Consider the following 17,390-nt stretch of genomic DNA (forward strand, 5'->3'; position numbering starts at 1 on the left):
AATGATGTGGGAAAAAAAATGATGTGGATATATTGAAGCAACATCTCAAGACATCAGTCAGGAAGTTAAAGTTTGGTCGCAAATGGGTCTTCCAAATGGACAATGACCCCAAGCATACTTCCAAAGTTGTGACAAAATGGCTTAGGGACAACAAAGTCAAGGTATTGGAGTGGCCATCACAAAGCCCTGACCTCAATCCCATAGAAAATTTGCATGTGCGAGCAAGGAGGCCTACTACTTCTGACCCACTGGGAATGTGATGAAAGAAATTAAAGGTTAAATAAATAAATAAATAAATAAATAATGATCTACTATTATTCTGACATTCTGACATTTCACATTCTGAAAGAAAAGTGGTGATCCTAACTGACCTAAGACAAGGAATCTTTACTAAGATTAAATGTCAGGAATTACGAAAACCTTAGTTTAACCTCTTACATCTATGGGGGCGCTATTTCATTTTTGGATGAAAAACGTTCCCGTTTTAAACAAGATATTTTGTCACAAAAAGATGCTCGACTATGCATATAATTGATAGCATTCGAAAGAAAACACTCTGACGTGTCCAGAAATACCAAGATATTCTCTGTGCGTGCCCTAGAACGTGAGCTTCAGGCAAAACCAAGATGAGATGGCATCCAGGAAATGAGCAGGATTTTTGAGGCTCTGTTTTCCATTGTCTCCTTATATGGCTGTGAATGCGAGAGGAATGAGCCTGCCCTTTCTGTCGTTTCCCCAGGGTGTCTGCAGCATTGTGACGTATTTGTAGGCAGATCATTGGAAGATTGACCATAAGAGACCACATTTACCAGGTGTCCGCCCAGTGTCCTGCGCCGAAATTGGTGCGCAAAAGTCACCTGCCAGTATTTTTCCATGGGATACAGCGAGGAAAGCAAGCTTCCACGAACTGCATATCAATGAAGAGATATGTGAAAAAACACCTTGAGGATTGATTCCAAACAACGTTTGCCATGTTTCGGTCGATATTATGTAGTTAATCCGGAAAAAGTTTTATGTTGTAGGTGACTGAATTTTCGGTTCGTTTCGGTAGCCAGACGCAATGTAGAAAACGGAACGATTTCTCCTACACACAGACGCTTTCAGGAAAAACTGCGCATTTGGTATGTAACTGAGAGTCTCCTCATTGAAAACATCAGAAGCTCTTCAAAGGTAAATGATTTTATTTATTTGGTTATCTGGTTTTTGTGAAAATGTTGCGTGCTAAATGCTACTCAAAATGCTATGCTAGCTTTGCATACTCTTACACAAATTAGTCAATTTCTATGGTTCAAAAGCATATTTTGAAAATCTGAGATGACAGTGTTGTTAAGAAAAGGCTAAGCTTGAGAGCAGGCACATTATTTTCATTTTATTTGCGATTTTCAGAAATCGTTAACGTTGCGTTATGCTAATGAGCCTGAGGCTTTAGTCACAAACCCGGATCCGGGATGGGGAGTTTCAAGAAGTTAAATGTATTTGGCTAAGGTGTACGTAAACTTACGACTTCAACTGTATCTATATATGTATATGGGTAGTTGTATAAGCATGCTGAAAGTCTGTTGTCAATTTGTTTACTGTAAAATAGCATTGTCTGGTCAAACACCATTTTTTCCAAAAGTTTACTGAGGGTTGGGAACAGGTTGATTGGTCAGATATTTGAGCCAGTAAAGGGGGCTTTACTATCCTTAGGAAGTGGAATGACTAACTTCCCTCCAGGCCTGAGGGAACACACTCTCTAGTAGGCTTAGAATGAAGATATGATAAATAGGAGTCGCAATATCGTCCGCTGTTATCCTCAGTAATTACCCATCCAAGTTGTCAGACCTCAGAGGCTTGTCATTGATAGACAACAATCATTTTTCACCTCCTCCACACCCAGTTTATGGAATTCAAAATTACAATGCTTGATTTTGTCAGATATACTTAGATGTGTAGTATCAGTGGTTGTTGCTGGCATGTCATGCTTAAGTTTGCTAATCTTTCCAATTAAAATATCATTAAAGTATTTGGCAATATCAGTGGGTTTTGTGATGAAAAGCCATCTGCTTCAAGGAATGAAGGAGCAGAGTTAGCATTTTTCCACAAAATGTAATGTAAGGTGTTCCAAAGCTTTTTACTATCAATCTTTAAATCATTTATCTTTGCTTCATAGTATGGTTAATTTACATTTTTATTCAGTTTAGTCACATGATTTCTCTATTTACGTTTGCCAATCGGTTGTGCAGCCAGACTTATTTGCCAATTCTTTTTGCTTCATCCCTCTCAGCCATACAATTTCAATTCCTCATCAATCCACCGGGATTCAACAGTTTTTACAGTCATTTTCTTAATGGGTGCTTATTAGTAACTGGAATTGGCAATTTCATAAATGTGTCATAAATGTGTCAAGTGCAGCGTCTGCTTGCTCCTCATATGTGCTGTCACTCCAATAGGGTGGGGATACAAATGATGTAGACATCTACTCCATTAGGGTGGGGATACAAATGATGTAGACATCTACTCCATTAGGGTGGGGATACAAATGATGTAGACATCTACTCCATTAGGGTGGGGATACAAATGATGTAGACATCTATCACTCCATTAGGGTGGGGATACAAATGATGTAGGCATCTATCACTCCATTAGGGTGGGGATACAAATGACCTGGACATCTGTCACTCCATTAGGGTGGGGATACAAATGATGTAGACATCTATCACTCCAGTAGGGTGGGGATACAAATGATGTAGACATCTACTCCATTAGGGTGGGGATACAAATGATGTAGGCATCTATCACTCCATTAGGGTGGGGATACAAATGATGTAGGCATCTATCACTCCATTAGGGTGGGGATACAAATGATGTAGACATCTGTCACTCCATTAGGGTGGGGATACAAATGATGTAGACATCTATCACTCCATTAGGGTGGGGATACAAATGATGTAGACACCTATCACTCCATTAGCATGGGGATACAAATGATGTAGACATCTGTCACTCCATTAGGGTGGGGATACAAATGATGTAGACATCTGTCACTCCATTAGGGTGGGGATACAAATGATGTAGACATCTGTCACTCCATTAGGGTGGGGATACAAATGATCTGGACATCTATCACTCCATTAGGGTGGGGATACAAATGATGTAGACATCTGTCACTCCATTAGGGTGGGGATACAAATGATGTAGACATCTGTCACTCCATTAGGGTGGAGATACAAATGATCTGGGGATACAAATGATCTGGACATCTATCACTCCATTAGGGTGGGGATACAAATGATGTAGACATCTATCACTCCATTAGGGTGGGGATACAAATGATGCAGACATCTATCACTCCATTAGGGTGGGGATACAAATGATGTAGACATCTGTCACTCCATTAGGGTGGGGATACAAATGATGTAGACATCTATCACTCCATTAGGGTGGGGATACAAATGATCTGGACATCTATCACTCCATTAGGGTGGGGATACAAATGATGTAGACATCTGTCACTCCATTAGGGTGGGGATACAAATGATGTAGACATCTATCACTCCATTAGGGTGGGGATACAAATGATCTGGACATCTATCACTCCATTAGGGTGGGGATACAAATGATGTAGACATCTATCACTCCATTAGGGTGGGGATACAAATGATGCAGACATCTATCACTCCATTAGGGTGGGGATACAAATGATGTAGACATCTGTCACTCCATTAGGGTGGGGATACAAATGATGTAGACATCTATTACTCCATTAGGGTGGGGATACAAATGATGTAGACATCTATCACTCCATTAGGGTGGGGATACAAATGATGTAGACATCTGTCACTCCATTAGGGTGGGGATACAAATGATGTAGACATCTATCACTCCATTAGGGTGGGGATACAAATGATGTAGACATCTGTCACTCCATTAGGGTGGGGATACAAATGATGTAGACATCTATCACTCCATTAGGGTGGGGATACAAATGATGTAGACATCTGTCACTCCATTAGGGTGGGGATACAAATGATCTGGACATCTATCACTCCATTAGGGTGGGGATACAAATGATGTAGACATCTGTCACTCCATTAGGGTGGGGATACAAATGATGTAGACATCTATCACTCCATTAGGGTGGGGATACAAATGATCTGGACATCTATCACTCCATTAGGGTGGGGATACAAATGATGTAGACATCTATCACTCCATTAGGGTGGGGATACAAATGATGTAGACATCTATCACTCCATTAGGGTGGGGATACAAATGATGTAGACATCTATCACTCCATTAGCGTGGGGATACAAATGATGTAGACATCTGTTACTCCATTAGGGTGGGGTATACAAATGATGTAGACATCTATCACTCCATTAGGGTGGGGATACAAATGATGTAGACATCTATCACTCCATTAGGGTGGGGATACAAATGATGTAGATATCTGTCACTCCATTAGGGTGGGGATACAAATGATGTAGACATCTGTCACTCCATTAGGGTGGGGATACAAATGATGTAGACATCTATCACTCCATTAGGGTGGGGATACAAATGATGTAGACATCTATCACTCCATTAGGGTGGGGATACAAATGATGTAGACATCTGTCACTCCATTAGGGTGGGGATACAAATGATGTAGACATCTATCACTCCATTAGGGTGGGGATACAAATGATGTAGACATCTATCACTCCATTAGGGTGGGGATACAAATGATGTAGACATCTATCACTCCATTAGGGTAGGGATACAAATTATGTAGACATCTGTCACTCCATTAGGGTGGGGATACAAATGATGTAGACATCTATCACTCCATTAGGGTGGGGATACAAATGATGTAGACATCTGTCACTCCATTAGGGTGGGGATACAAATGATCTGGACATCTTACACTCCATTAGGGTGGGGATACAAATGATGTAGACATCTGTCACTCCATTAGGGTGGGGATACAAATGATGTAGACATCTATCACTCCATTAGGGTGGGGATACAAATGATGTAGACATCTATCACTCCATTAGGGTGGGGATACAAATGATGTAGACATCTGTCACTCCATTAGGGTGGGGATACAAATGATGTAGACATCTGTCACTCCATTAGGGTGGGGATACAAATGATGTAGACATCTGTCACTCCATTAGGGTAGGGATACAAATTATGTAGACATCTGTCACTCCATTAGGGTGGGGATACAAATGATGTAGACATCTATCACTCCATTAGGGTGGGGATACAAATGATGTAGACATCTGTCACTCCATTAGGGTGGGGATACAAATGATCTGGACATCTTACACTCCATTAGGGTGGGGATACAAATGATGTAGACATCTGTCACTCCATTAGGGTGGGGATACAAATGATGTAGACATCTATCACTCCATTAGGGTGGGGATACAAATGATCTGGACATCTATCACTCCATTAGGGTGGGGATACAAATGATGTAGACATCTGTCACTCCATTAGGGTGGGGATACAAATGATGTAGACATCTATCACTCCATTAGGGTGGGGATACAAATGATCTGGACATCTGTCACTCCATTAGGGTGGGGATACAAATGATGTAGACATCTATCACTCCATTAGGGTGGGGATACAAATGATGTAGACATCTGTCACTCCATTAGGGTGGGGATACAAATGATGTAGACATCTGTCACTCCATTAGGGTGGGGATACAAATGATGTAGACATCTGTCACTCCATTAGGGTGGGGATACAAATGATGTAGACATCTATCACTCCATTAGGGTGGGGATACAAATGATGTAGACATCTATCACTCCATTAGGGTGGGGATACAAATGATGTAGACATCTGTCACTCCATTAGGGTGGGGATACAAATGATGTAGACATCTATCACTCCATTAGGGTGGGGATACAAATGATGTAGACATCTATCACTCCATTAGGGTAGGGATACAAATTATGTAGACATCTGTCACTCCATTAGGGTGGGGATACAAATGATGTAGACATCTATCACTCCATTAGGGTGGGGATACAAATGATGTAGACATCTGTCACTCCATTAGGGTGGGGATACAAATGATCTGGACATCTTACACTCCATTAGGGTGGGGATACAAATGATGTAGACATCTGTCACTCCATTAGGGTGGGGATACAAATGATGTAGACATCTATCACTCCATTAGGGTGGGGATACAAATTATCTGGACATCTATCACTCCATTAGGGTGGGGATACAAATGATGTAGACATCTGTCACTCCATTAGGGTGGGGATACAAATGATGTAGACATCTATCACTCCATTAGGGTGGGGATACAAATGATCTGGACATCTGTCACTCCATTAGGGTGGGGATACAAATGATGTAGACATCTATCACTCCATTAGGGTGGGGATACAAATGATGTAGACATCTGTCACTCCATTAGGGTGGGGATACAAATGATGTAGACATCTGTCACTCCATTAGGGTGGGGATACAAATGATGTAGACATCTGTCACTCCATTAGGGTGGGGATACAAATGATCTGGACATCTATCACTCCATTAGGGTGGGGATAAAAATGATGTAGACATCTATCACTCCATTAGGGTGGGAATACAAATGATCTAGACATCTATCACTCCATTAGGGTGGGGATACAAATGATCTGGACATCTGTCACTCCATTAGGGTGGGGATACAAATGATCTTGCCATTTTCAGAGACTACCTTGTTGAGCTAAGATTCTTGAATCCTTGAATCCTTGGTTAATGTATAACTTTGTTCCTTTCATCTGATAATTGTATTTTTAATATAAACCAATCTGGGTTTTTGCCTGGGCATCGCACTACGTTAGCAGCCACCACGCCTTTTGTCAATCATCTTGTCAATGCCTTGGATTCTAAAAAGAGCTTTGCTGCCTTGTTCATTGACCTGTCAAAGGTGATCATTCTGTTTTGCTGAAGAAATTATCAAGAATAGACCTGGGACATACAGCCTGTTGATGGGTTCCGAATTATCTTAGTGACAGAACTCAGGCCATCTTGATAGATGGGGTTAAATCTGAATTATCTCAGCGACAGAACTCAGGTCATCTTGATAGATGGGGTTAAATCTGAATTATCTTAGTGACAGAACTCAGGCCATCTTGATAGATAGGGTTAAATGTGAATTATCGTGGTGACAGAACTCAGGTCATCTTGATAGATGGGGTTAAATCTGAATTATCTTAGTGACAGAACTCAGGCCATCTTGATAGATGGGGTTAAATCTGAATTATCTTAGTGACAGAACTCAGGCCATCTTGATAGATGGGGTTAAATCTGAATTATCTCAGCGACAGAACTCAGGTCATCTTGATTGATGGGGTTAAATCTGAATTATCTTAGTGACAGAACTCAGGCCATCTTGATAGATGGGGTTAAATCTGAACTATCTTAGTGACAGAACTCAGGCCATCTTGATAGATGGGGTTAAATCTGAATTATCTCAGCGACAGAACTCAGGTCATCTTGATAGATGGGGTTAAATCTGAATTATCTTAGTGACAGAACTCAGGCCATCTTGATAGATGGGGTTAAATCTGAACTATCTTAGTGACAGAACTCAGGCCATCTTGATAGATGGGGTTAAATCTGAATTATCTTAGTGACAGAACTCAGGCCATCTTGATAGATGGGGTTAAATCTGAATTATCTTAGTGACAGAACTCAGGCCATCTTGATAGACGGGGTTAAATCTGAATGATCTTAGTGACAGAACTCCAGCCATCTTGATAGATGGGGTTAAATCAGAATTATCTCAGTGACAGAACTCAGGCCATCTTGATAGATGGGGTTGAATATGAATTATCTCAGCTACAGAACTCAGGCCATCTTGATAGATGGGGTTAAATCTGAATTATCTCAGTTACAGAACTCAGGTCATCTTGATAGATGGGGTTTAATCTGAATTTCTTGATATTCAAAAAGGTGTTCCTCAGGGTTCTATTTTGGGTCCAGTATTGTTCACTTTGTATATTAATGACATAGGAAACACTGTTGATACTTGTAACATTCATCTCTATGCAGATGACACCGTTTTGTGTTTTGTGTTCCTGTGCCACCTCAGTGCGGCAGGCCATTTGTGAACTTCAGAATGACTTTGATTCAATTCAGAAATCACTTACAGATCTTAAATTAGTGTAAAATAAAAGTAAAAACCAAGTTCATGCTGTTCTCTAGTTCATGAAATGTTGTCCCCGAGGATGTGCATATTTGAGCTACAAATGGAGCCCAAATTTGAATTGTTTCTCAATATAAGTACCTGGGTGTCTGGATTGATGACAAGTTGTCCTTCATAATGCATACAGTATAGAACATCTGACTAAGAAGCTTTCTTACATCAAAATAAATTATGTCTCAGTATTGTTGATGTTAAGAATATCTGTTGGTCTTTGGTGTGTAATGAGGAGCAGACAGATGCTGCACTTGACATAGTTATGGAATTGCTTATTCCAGTTACTAATAAGCACGAACGCATTAAGAAAATGACTGTAGAAACTATTAAATCCCCAATGGATTGATGAGGAATTGAAACATTTTATGTTTGAGAGGGATGAGGCAAAAGAGATGGAAAATAGGTCTGGCTGTACAACCCGTTGGTAAACGTACTGCAAATTGAGAAATCATGTGACTAAAACTGAAAAAAAAGAAGAAGAAACTACACTATGAAAAAAAGATAAATTATATAAAGAATGATAGTAAAAAGCTTTGGGCAAAAAGGCAAACTCAGCTCCATCTGAATCAGATGGCTTATTCATCACAAAACCCACTGATATTGGCAACTAATTTAAGGATTTTTTTCATTGGCAAAATTAGCAAACTGAGCCATGACATGCGAGCAAAAACTGCACATCCAAGTATATCTGACCAAATTATGAATGACAAGCATTGTAATTTTGAATACTGTAAAGTGAGTGTTGAGGTGAAAAAAGTATTGCTGTCTATCAACAATGACAAGCCTCTGAGGTCTGACAAGTTGGATGAAAATTATTGAGGATAATAGCGGACGACATCTTCAATCTAAAAGACAAACACTGACACTACACATCCAAGTATAACTGACCAAATTATGGAAGACAAACACTGACACTACACATCCACGTATAACTGATCAAATTATAAAAGACAAGCATTGTAATTTTGAATTCCGTAAAGTGAGTGTTGAGGTGAAAAAAGTATTGCTGTCTATCAACAATAACAAGCCTCTGAGGTCTGACACCTTGGATGGAAAATTACTGAGGATAATAGTGGACGATATTGCCACTCCTATTTATCATATCTCCTATTTATCGTATTTTCTGTATCTTCAATTTAAGCCTACTAGAAAATAAAACAAGCTTTTCTTGCAAGAAGTTTCCAGAAGGTATCAAATTTGTCAATAAATGTTCCACCCACAGAGCTGTAATAGTCACGGAGCCAGTTATGGAGGCCTAGAAGTCTGCAGAAACGTTCAATGATTTAGGGAGGCAGAGGGCATTATGGGGGTTTGTTGATTTAGGGAGGCAGAGGGACAGACATTATGGGGGTTTGTTGATTTAGGGAGGGCAGAGGGCATTATGGGGGTTTGTTGATTTAGGGAGGGCAGAGGGCATTATGGGGGTTTGTTGATTTAGGGAGGGCAGAGGGCATTATGGGGGTTTGTTGGTGTCAAGTAGAGACCCAATCAGTTCTTTACAATCCATCTTCAGCTGTTCTGAGCTGCCCATCATAATGTCATTGAATCACACATGAACTATGATAGACTGATAGAGGTAGCTATTGTTACCTCTGCAGGCATATAATTTGATTGATATATACGTTGTATAAATCTTGGACCAACATCTTGATTATTAAATTGTAGCTCATATTTGATTTTAATAGCCTAAAATGAATGGAATGCAATGGAATTTAAGACTGAATATGAACTAAATAAGATCAAGCACTCATGAGTATTAGATCCTCCTGTGCTTTACGGAGGTTTCTCCTCTTCTAATGTGGTAGAGCTCGTTGGCTAGGCAACAGTGTATCATTCTAGAACACCCCACATCGTTGGCTAGGCAACAGTGTATCATTCTAGCACACTCTACATTGTTGGCTAGGCAACAGTGTATAATTCTAGAACACCCCACATCGTTGGCTAGGCAACAGTGTATCATTCTAGAACACCCCACATCGTTGGCTAGGCAACAGTGTATAATTCTAGAACACCCCACATCGTTGGCGAGGCAACAGTGTATCATTCTAGAACAGTGGTTCCCAAACTTTTTAAAGTCCCGTACTCCTTCAAACATTCAACCTCCAGCTGTATCCCCTCTAGCACCAGGGTCAGCACACTCTCAAATGTTGTTTTTTGCCATCATTGTAAGCCTGCCACACACACACACACTATACGATACATTTATTATACATAAGAATGGGAAGTGGGAAGTGACAAAGAGCTGTTATAGGACCCGGGCACAAATAATAATATTATAATAATCAATGATTTTTCTCTTTATTTAACCATCTTACATACAAAACCGTAAAACTGTAACAAATTGTGAATAACTCACCACAGGTTAATGAGAAGGATGTGTTTGAAAGGATCCACATAACTCTACAATGTTGGGTTGTATTGGAGAGAGTCTCAGTCTTAAATCATTTTCCACACAGTCTGTGCCTGTATTTAGTTGTCATGCTAGTGATGGCCGAGAATCCACTCTCACATAGGTATGTGGTTGCAAAGGGCATCAGTGTCTTAACAGTGTGATTTGCCAAGGCAGGATACTCTGAGTGCAGCCCAATCCAGAAATCTGGCAGTGGCTTCTGATTCAATTACATTTTCACAGAACTGCTTGTTGCAATTTGGATGAGTCTCTCTTGTTCAGATATTGGTAAGTGGACTGGAGGCAGGGCATAAAAGGGATAACGAATCCAGTTGTGTGTGTCGTCCGTTTCAGGAAAGTACCTGCGTAATTGCACACCCAGCTCACTCGGGTGCTTCACTATATCACATTTGACATTGTCCGTAAGCTTGAGTTCATTTGCACACAAAAAATCATACAATGATGAAAAGACCTGTGTGTTGTCCTTGTTAATACAGACAGAGAAGAGCTCAATCATAGCTTCAATTCTGTTCCGCACATTGAATATCGTTGCGGAGAGCCCCTGTAATCCTAGATTCAGATCATTCAGGCGAGAAAAAACATCACCCAGATAGGCCAGTCGTGTGAGAAACTCGTCATCATCAAGCAGTCAGACAAGTGACAATTATAGTCAGTAAAGAAAACTTTAAGCTCGTCTCTCAATTCAAAAAGACGTGTCAATACTTTACCTCTTTATAACCAGCGCACTTCTGTATGTTGTAAAGGCGTTACATGGTTGCTGCCCATATAATTTCACAATGCAGCAAATACACGAGAGTTCAGGGGCCTTGCTTTAACAAAGTGAACCATTTTCACTGTAGTGTCCAAAACGTCTTTCAAGCTGTCAGCCATTCCTGATTTGAATCCAGGCCTTAGTCTAAAAATACAAAAGTATTTGCCATTGATTGTAGGGATGAGGTCCCTGAACCAATAACATTTGGTTGTATTCATGAAAGTCATATGGGGTGCGGTGGAAGCTATTGACGTTTTTAGGATGTATTTTTATTTAAAATTAATTTAAAAAGTAAGAAAAAATAGATCAAGTAAATTCGAGAGAAGAGAACAATGTCAAATGTGTTTGAGATCTCTATGTGGTTGAGAAGATATTACAAATGTTCATTAACATGCAATCAAATCAAATTGTATTGGTCAAAGACACATGGTTAGCAGATGTTAATGTGGGTGTAGAAAAATGCTAGAAGGCGTTGCAGTTTTAAGACGGTCCCTTAAACCTCGGAGCGGAGCAGAAGAGAGAAACATTTTAGAGACATTTTCACCTCCAAAAATAAATATGATACTGAATTGGAAAGACAAGGGATGTAAAGTCTCTATCTTCAGGTGATGTAGAATATGGTGTTTATATCACCCTGCTCCATTGAAGAGGTATTGATGAGCAAAGTCCCAATCTTTAATACAAAACTAAGTCCTTTACTCTTTTCTCTCCACTCTTCTCCTCCTCCTCCTCTCCTCTTTCTCCTCTCCTCTTTCTCCTCTCCTCTCCTCTCCTCTCCTCTCATCTCTTCTCTTCTCTTCTCCTCCACCTCTCCTCTCCTCTCCTCTCTCTCCTCTCCTCTGCTACCCTCTCTCCTCTCCTCTCCTTGCATCACCTCTCAACCTCCTCTCCTCCTCCTCCTCCTCCTCCTCCTCCTCCTCCTCTGCTACCCCTCTCTCCTCTCCTTTCATCTGCTCTCAACCTCTCCTTTCATCACCTCTCAACCTCCTCTCTTCTCCTCTCCTCTCCTCTCCTCTTCTCCTCTCATTTCCTCTGCTACCCCTCTCTCCTCTCCTCTCCTTTCATCTCCTCTCAACCTCCTCTCCTCCTCTCTTCCACCTCTCTCCTCATCCTCTCAATCTCCTCTCCCTCTCTCTCCCCCTCTCTCCTCATCCTCTCAACCTCCTCGCCTTCTCTCTTCCCCCTCTCTCCTCATCCTCTCAACCTCCCCTCCTTGCCTCTTCTCTTCTGTGTTGATGTCTGGTGACTGCTGACTTCCAGCTACTGAAATATGATGTCATGTTTTCCACTTCACCACTCATTCCACATTAAGAGCCACAGAAACAAATAAACACGTCATTGAGTACAGAAAAAAGAAACATTTATTTATAGTGAATTCTCTGGTCCGGTGGGGAACAGGTCCTGACTGTAACAACAGGAGGTTTGAGGTCTTATAGTGATGTCTCTGGTATAAACCTGTTGGCCTTCTGTAGCATCCAGCTGTCTCTCTCTGTAACTATGGTCACTACTCTGTCTCTGGTATAAACCTGTTGGCCTTCTGTAGCATCCAGCTGTCTCTCTCTGTAACTATGGTCACTACTCTGTCTCTGGTATAAACCTGTTGGCCTTCTGTAGCATCCAGCTGTCTCTCTCTGTAACTATGGTCACTACTCTGTCTCTGGTATAAACCTGTTGGCCTTCTGTAGCATCCAGCTGTCTCTCTCTGTAACTATGGTCACTACACTGTCTCTGGTATAAACCTGTTGGCCTTCTGTAGCATCCAGCTGTCTCTCTCTGTAACTATGGTCACTACTCTGTCTCTGGTATAAACCTGTTGGCCTTCTGTAGCATCCAGCTGTCTCTCTCTGTAACTATGGTCACTACTCTGTCTCTGGTATAAACCTGTTGGCCTTCTGTAGCATCCAGCTGTCTCTCTCTGTAACTATGGTCACTACTCTGTCTCTGGTATAAACCTGTTGGCCTTCTGTAGCATCCAGCTGTCTCTCTCTGTAACTATGGTCACTACTCTGTCTCTGGTATAAACCTGTTGGCCTTCTGTAGCATCCAGCTGTCTCTCTCTGTAACTATGGTCACTACTCTGTCTCTGGTATAAACCTGTTGGCCTTCTGTAGCATCCAGCTGTCTCTCTCTGTAACTATGGTCACTACTCTGTCTCTGGTATAAACCTGTTGGCCTTCTGTAGCATCCAGCTGTCTCTCTCTGTAACTATGGTCACTACTCTGTCTCTGGTATAAACCTGTTGGCCTTCTGTAGCATCCAGCTGTCTCTCTCTGTAACTATGGTCACTACTCTGTCTCTGGTATAAACCTGTTGGCCTTCTGTAGCATCCAGCTGTCTCTCTCTGTAACTATGGTCACTACTCTGTCTCTGGTATAAACCTGTTGGCCTTCTGTAGCATCCAGCTGTCTCTCTCTGTAACTATGGTCACTACTCTGTCTCTGGTATAAACCTGTTGGCCTTCTGTAGCATCCAGCTGTCTCTCTCTGTAACTATGGTCACTACTCTGTCTCTGGTATAAACCTGTTGGCCTTCTGTAGCATCCAGCTGTCTCTCTCTGTAACTATGGTCACTACTCTGTCTCTGGTATAAACCTGTTGGCCTTCTGTAGCATCCAGCTGTCTCTCTCTGTAACTATGGTCACTACTCTGTCTCTGGTATAAACCTGTTGGCCTTCTGTAGCATCCAGCTGTCTCTCTCTGTAACTATGGTCACTACTCTGTCTCTGGTATAAGCCTGTTGGCCTTCTGTAGCATCCAGCTGTCTCTCTCTGTAACTATGGTCACTACTCTGTCTCTGGTATAAACCTGTTGGCCTTCTGTAGCATCCAGCTGTCTCTCTCTGTAACTATGGTCACTACTCTGTCTCTGGTATAAACCTGTTGGCCTTCTGTAGCATCCAGCTGTCTCTCTCTGTAACTATGGTGAAACTTCTGTCTCTCTACTGTAGCTCTAATGGATATAACATATCTAGCATTACTGTATCTCTATGGCCTAAACTCTACCTGTAGCAATATTCATGGCTATACAGTAGCTGTACAATCACCTGCCCCATTATATGGCCTTACTACAGCTCTACGGCATTCACATAGCTACAAGCATTCAATTACTCTTCTGTATATTATGGCCTGTACTGTCTGTTCTCTGTATGTGGCTTATAGCTCTACGGCCATACAGTAGATTTATACGAGCTGCCCCAGATCTATGGCAGGCAGCTTCCCTCTATGGCCTTACTACAGATCTATGGCAGGCAGCTTCCCTCTATGACCTTACCACAGATCTATGGCAGGCAGTTTCCCTCTATGGCCTTACTACAGATCTATGGCAGGCAGCTTCCCTCTATGGCCTTACTACAGATCTATGGCAGGCAGCTTCCCTCTATGACCTTACTACAGATCTATGGCCATACAGTAGATTTATACGAGCTGCCCCAGATCTATGGCAGGCAGCTTCCCTCTATGGCCTTACTACAGATCTATGGCCATACAGTAGATTTATACGAGCTGCCCCAGATCTATGGCAGGCAGCTTCCCTCTATGGCCTTACCACAGATCTATGGCAGGCAGTTTCCCTCTATGGCCTTAATACAGATCTATGGCAGGCAGCTTCCCTCTATGGCCTTACTACAGATCTATGGCAGGCAGCTTCCCTCTATGGCCTTACTACAGATCTATGGCAGGCAGCTTCCCTCTATGACCTTACTATAGATCTATGGCAGGCACCTTCCCTCTATGGCCTTACTACAGATCTATGGCAGGCAGCTTCCCTCTATGGCCTTACTACAGATCTATGGCAGGCAGCTTCCCTCTATGACCTTACTATAGATCTATGGCAGGCACCTTCCCTCTATGGCCTTAATACAGATCTATGGCAGGCAGCTTCCCTCTATGGCCTTACTACAGATCTATGGCAGGCAGCTTCCCTCTATGGCCTTACTACAGATCTATGGCAGGCAGTTTCCCTCTATGGCCTTAATACAGATCTATGGCAGGCAGCTTCCCTCTATGGCCTTACTACAGATCTATGGCAGGCAGCTTCCCTCTATGGCCTTACTACAGATCTATGGCAGGCAGCTTCCCTCTATGGCCTTACTACAGATCTATGGCAGGCAGCTTCCCTCTATGGCCTTACTACAGATCTATGGCAGGCAGCTTCCCTCTATGGCCTTACTACAGATCTATGGCAGGCAGCTTCCCTCTATGGCCTTAATACAGATCTATGGCAGGCACCTTCCCTCTATGGCCTTAATACAGATCTATGGCAGGCAGCTTCCCTCTATGGCCTTACCACAGATCTATGGCAAGCAGATGCCCCTCTGTAGGCTTTATGGCCGGTAATTCTATGGCAGTCAGCTGCCCCTCCTTTATGGCCTGTAGTGTTGACAACCAGCAGACTGTGTCTAAAGGCAATATGTTGCAATCCAAAAGACTATTAACATTCCACAGTACAACAATATTGTATACATTTGAACTATGTGGCACTGGTGAGGCTTTATACACGCATCTAAAAACAAAATGTACAGTATTATCACATTTTTGTGTCTCAGTGCAAAATATATTATGTTGAAAAATAACAAAAACGTGCCCTTGTTGTATTTAATTCCATTTCCGTGCACAAACAACAGAACGAATCAACATAGCTAGAAAGGTCTTCAATAGGGGCTGTGTTCCAAATGGCATCCTGTTCCCCATAGAGTACACTATGTTGACCAGCAGCTGTAGGACCTGGTCAACACCAGCAGCCGTAGGACCTGGTCAACACTGTAGGACCTGGTTAACACTGTAGGACCTGGTCAACACTGTAGGACCTGGTCAACACTGTAGGACCTGGTCAACACTGTAGGACCTGGTCAACACCAGCAGCCGTAGGACCTGGTCAACAACAGCAGCCGTAGGACCTGGTCAACACTGTAGGACCTGGTCAACACTGTAGGACCTGGTCAACACTGTAGGACCTGGTCAACACCAGCAGCCGTAGGACCTGGTCAACACTGTAGGACCTGGTCGACACCAGCAGCCGTAGGACCTGGTCAACACTGTAGGACCTGGTCAACACTGTAGGACCTGGTCAACACTGTAGGACCTGGTCAACACCAGCAGCCGTAGGACCTGGTCAACACCAGCAGCCGTAGGACCTGGTCAACACAAGCAGCCGTAGGATCTGGTCAACACCGTAGGTCCTGGTCAACAATAGTTTTGCTACAAAGGGAACAAGGTGCCATTTGGAATGCAGACCATCATTAAATAACACACCTATGGTGTCTGTATTAGGACATCCTCAGTCTGACCAGGACGTAATACCGCCTGCTGAGATTGACGCTGTCCTAATATGGGCACCGTACAGACCTTACAGTCACCGTCAGGTAGCAGCAGTGTTCTCAGCTTCGTCTTTAAAAAGTACAGTATCCACAAACAATAGTCTCTTACTGTACTGTACATTCACAACCCCAACAATATCAACAGAATAATATAATTATGGTGGTATTGAATAATCATGACTATAACAGATCAATAGAATAATATAATTATGGTAGTATTGAATAATCATGACTTTAACAGACAGACAGACAGACAGACAGACAGACAGACAGACAGACAGACAGACAGACAGACAGACAGACAGACAGACAGACTCAAGTGTGTCGCCTGCTTTAACTAGTTACATTACAGTTGGTTCAAGTTCTCTGGCTTTGTTTTCCCGTCTGAATCCCCGGGGAGAGAAGGCAATGGAAGGACAGTCAGCCAGCCAGTCAGCCAGCCAGCCAGCCAGCCAATCAGCCAGCCAGTCAGCCAGCCAGCCAATCAGTCAGCCAATCAGTCAGAAGGTCAGCCAGGCAATCAGTCAGCCAGCCAATCAGCCAGCCAGTCAGCCAGCCAGCCAGACAGCCAGCCAGACAGCCAGCCAGCCAATCAGTCAGCCAGCCAATCAGCCAGCCAGTCCGCCAGCCAGCCAATCAGTCAGCCAGCCAATCAGCCAGCCAGCCAGCCAGCCAATCAGTCAGCCAGTCAGCCAATCAGTCAGTCAGCCAGCCAGCCAGCCAGCCTG

General features: G+C 42.6%; 1 long non-coding RNA gene across 1 annotated transcript; it reads right to left on the reverse strand.

The window, feature by feature from the left end:
* Positions 1-12,692: 12,692 nt before the first annotated feature.
* LOC135513673 (uncharacterized) lies at positions 12,693-15,430 on the reverse strand. Its single transcript, XR_010451566.1, has 2 exons — positions 13,089-15,430; positions 12,693-13,017 (listed from the first exon to the last, which is right to left on the reverse strand). It is a non-coding gene; the product is annotated as an uncharacterized LOC135513673 (long non-coding RNA).
* Positions 15,431-17,390: the final 1,960 nt, after the last annotated feature.

The sequence above is a fragment of the Oncorhynchus masou genome, chromosome 25 (genome assembly GCF_036934945.1).
Source record: "Oncorhynchus masou masou isolate Uvic2021 chromosome 25, UVic_Omas_1.1, whole genome shotgun sequence".
In the NCBI taxonomy this organism is placed as follows: Eukaryota; Metazoa; Chordata; class Actinopteri; order Salmoniformes; family Salmonidae; genus Oncorhynchus; species Oncorhynchus masou.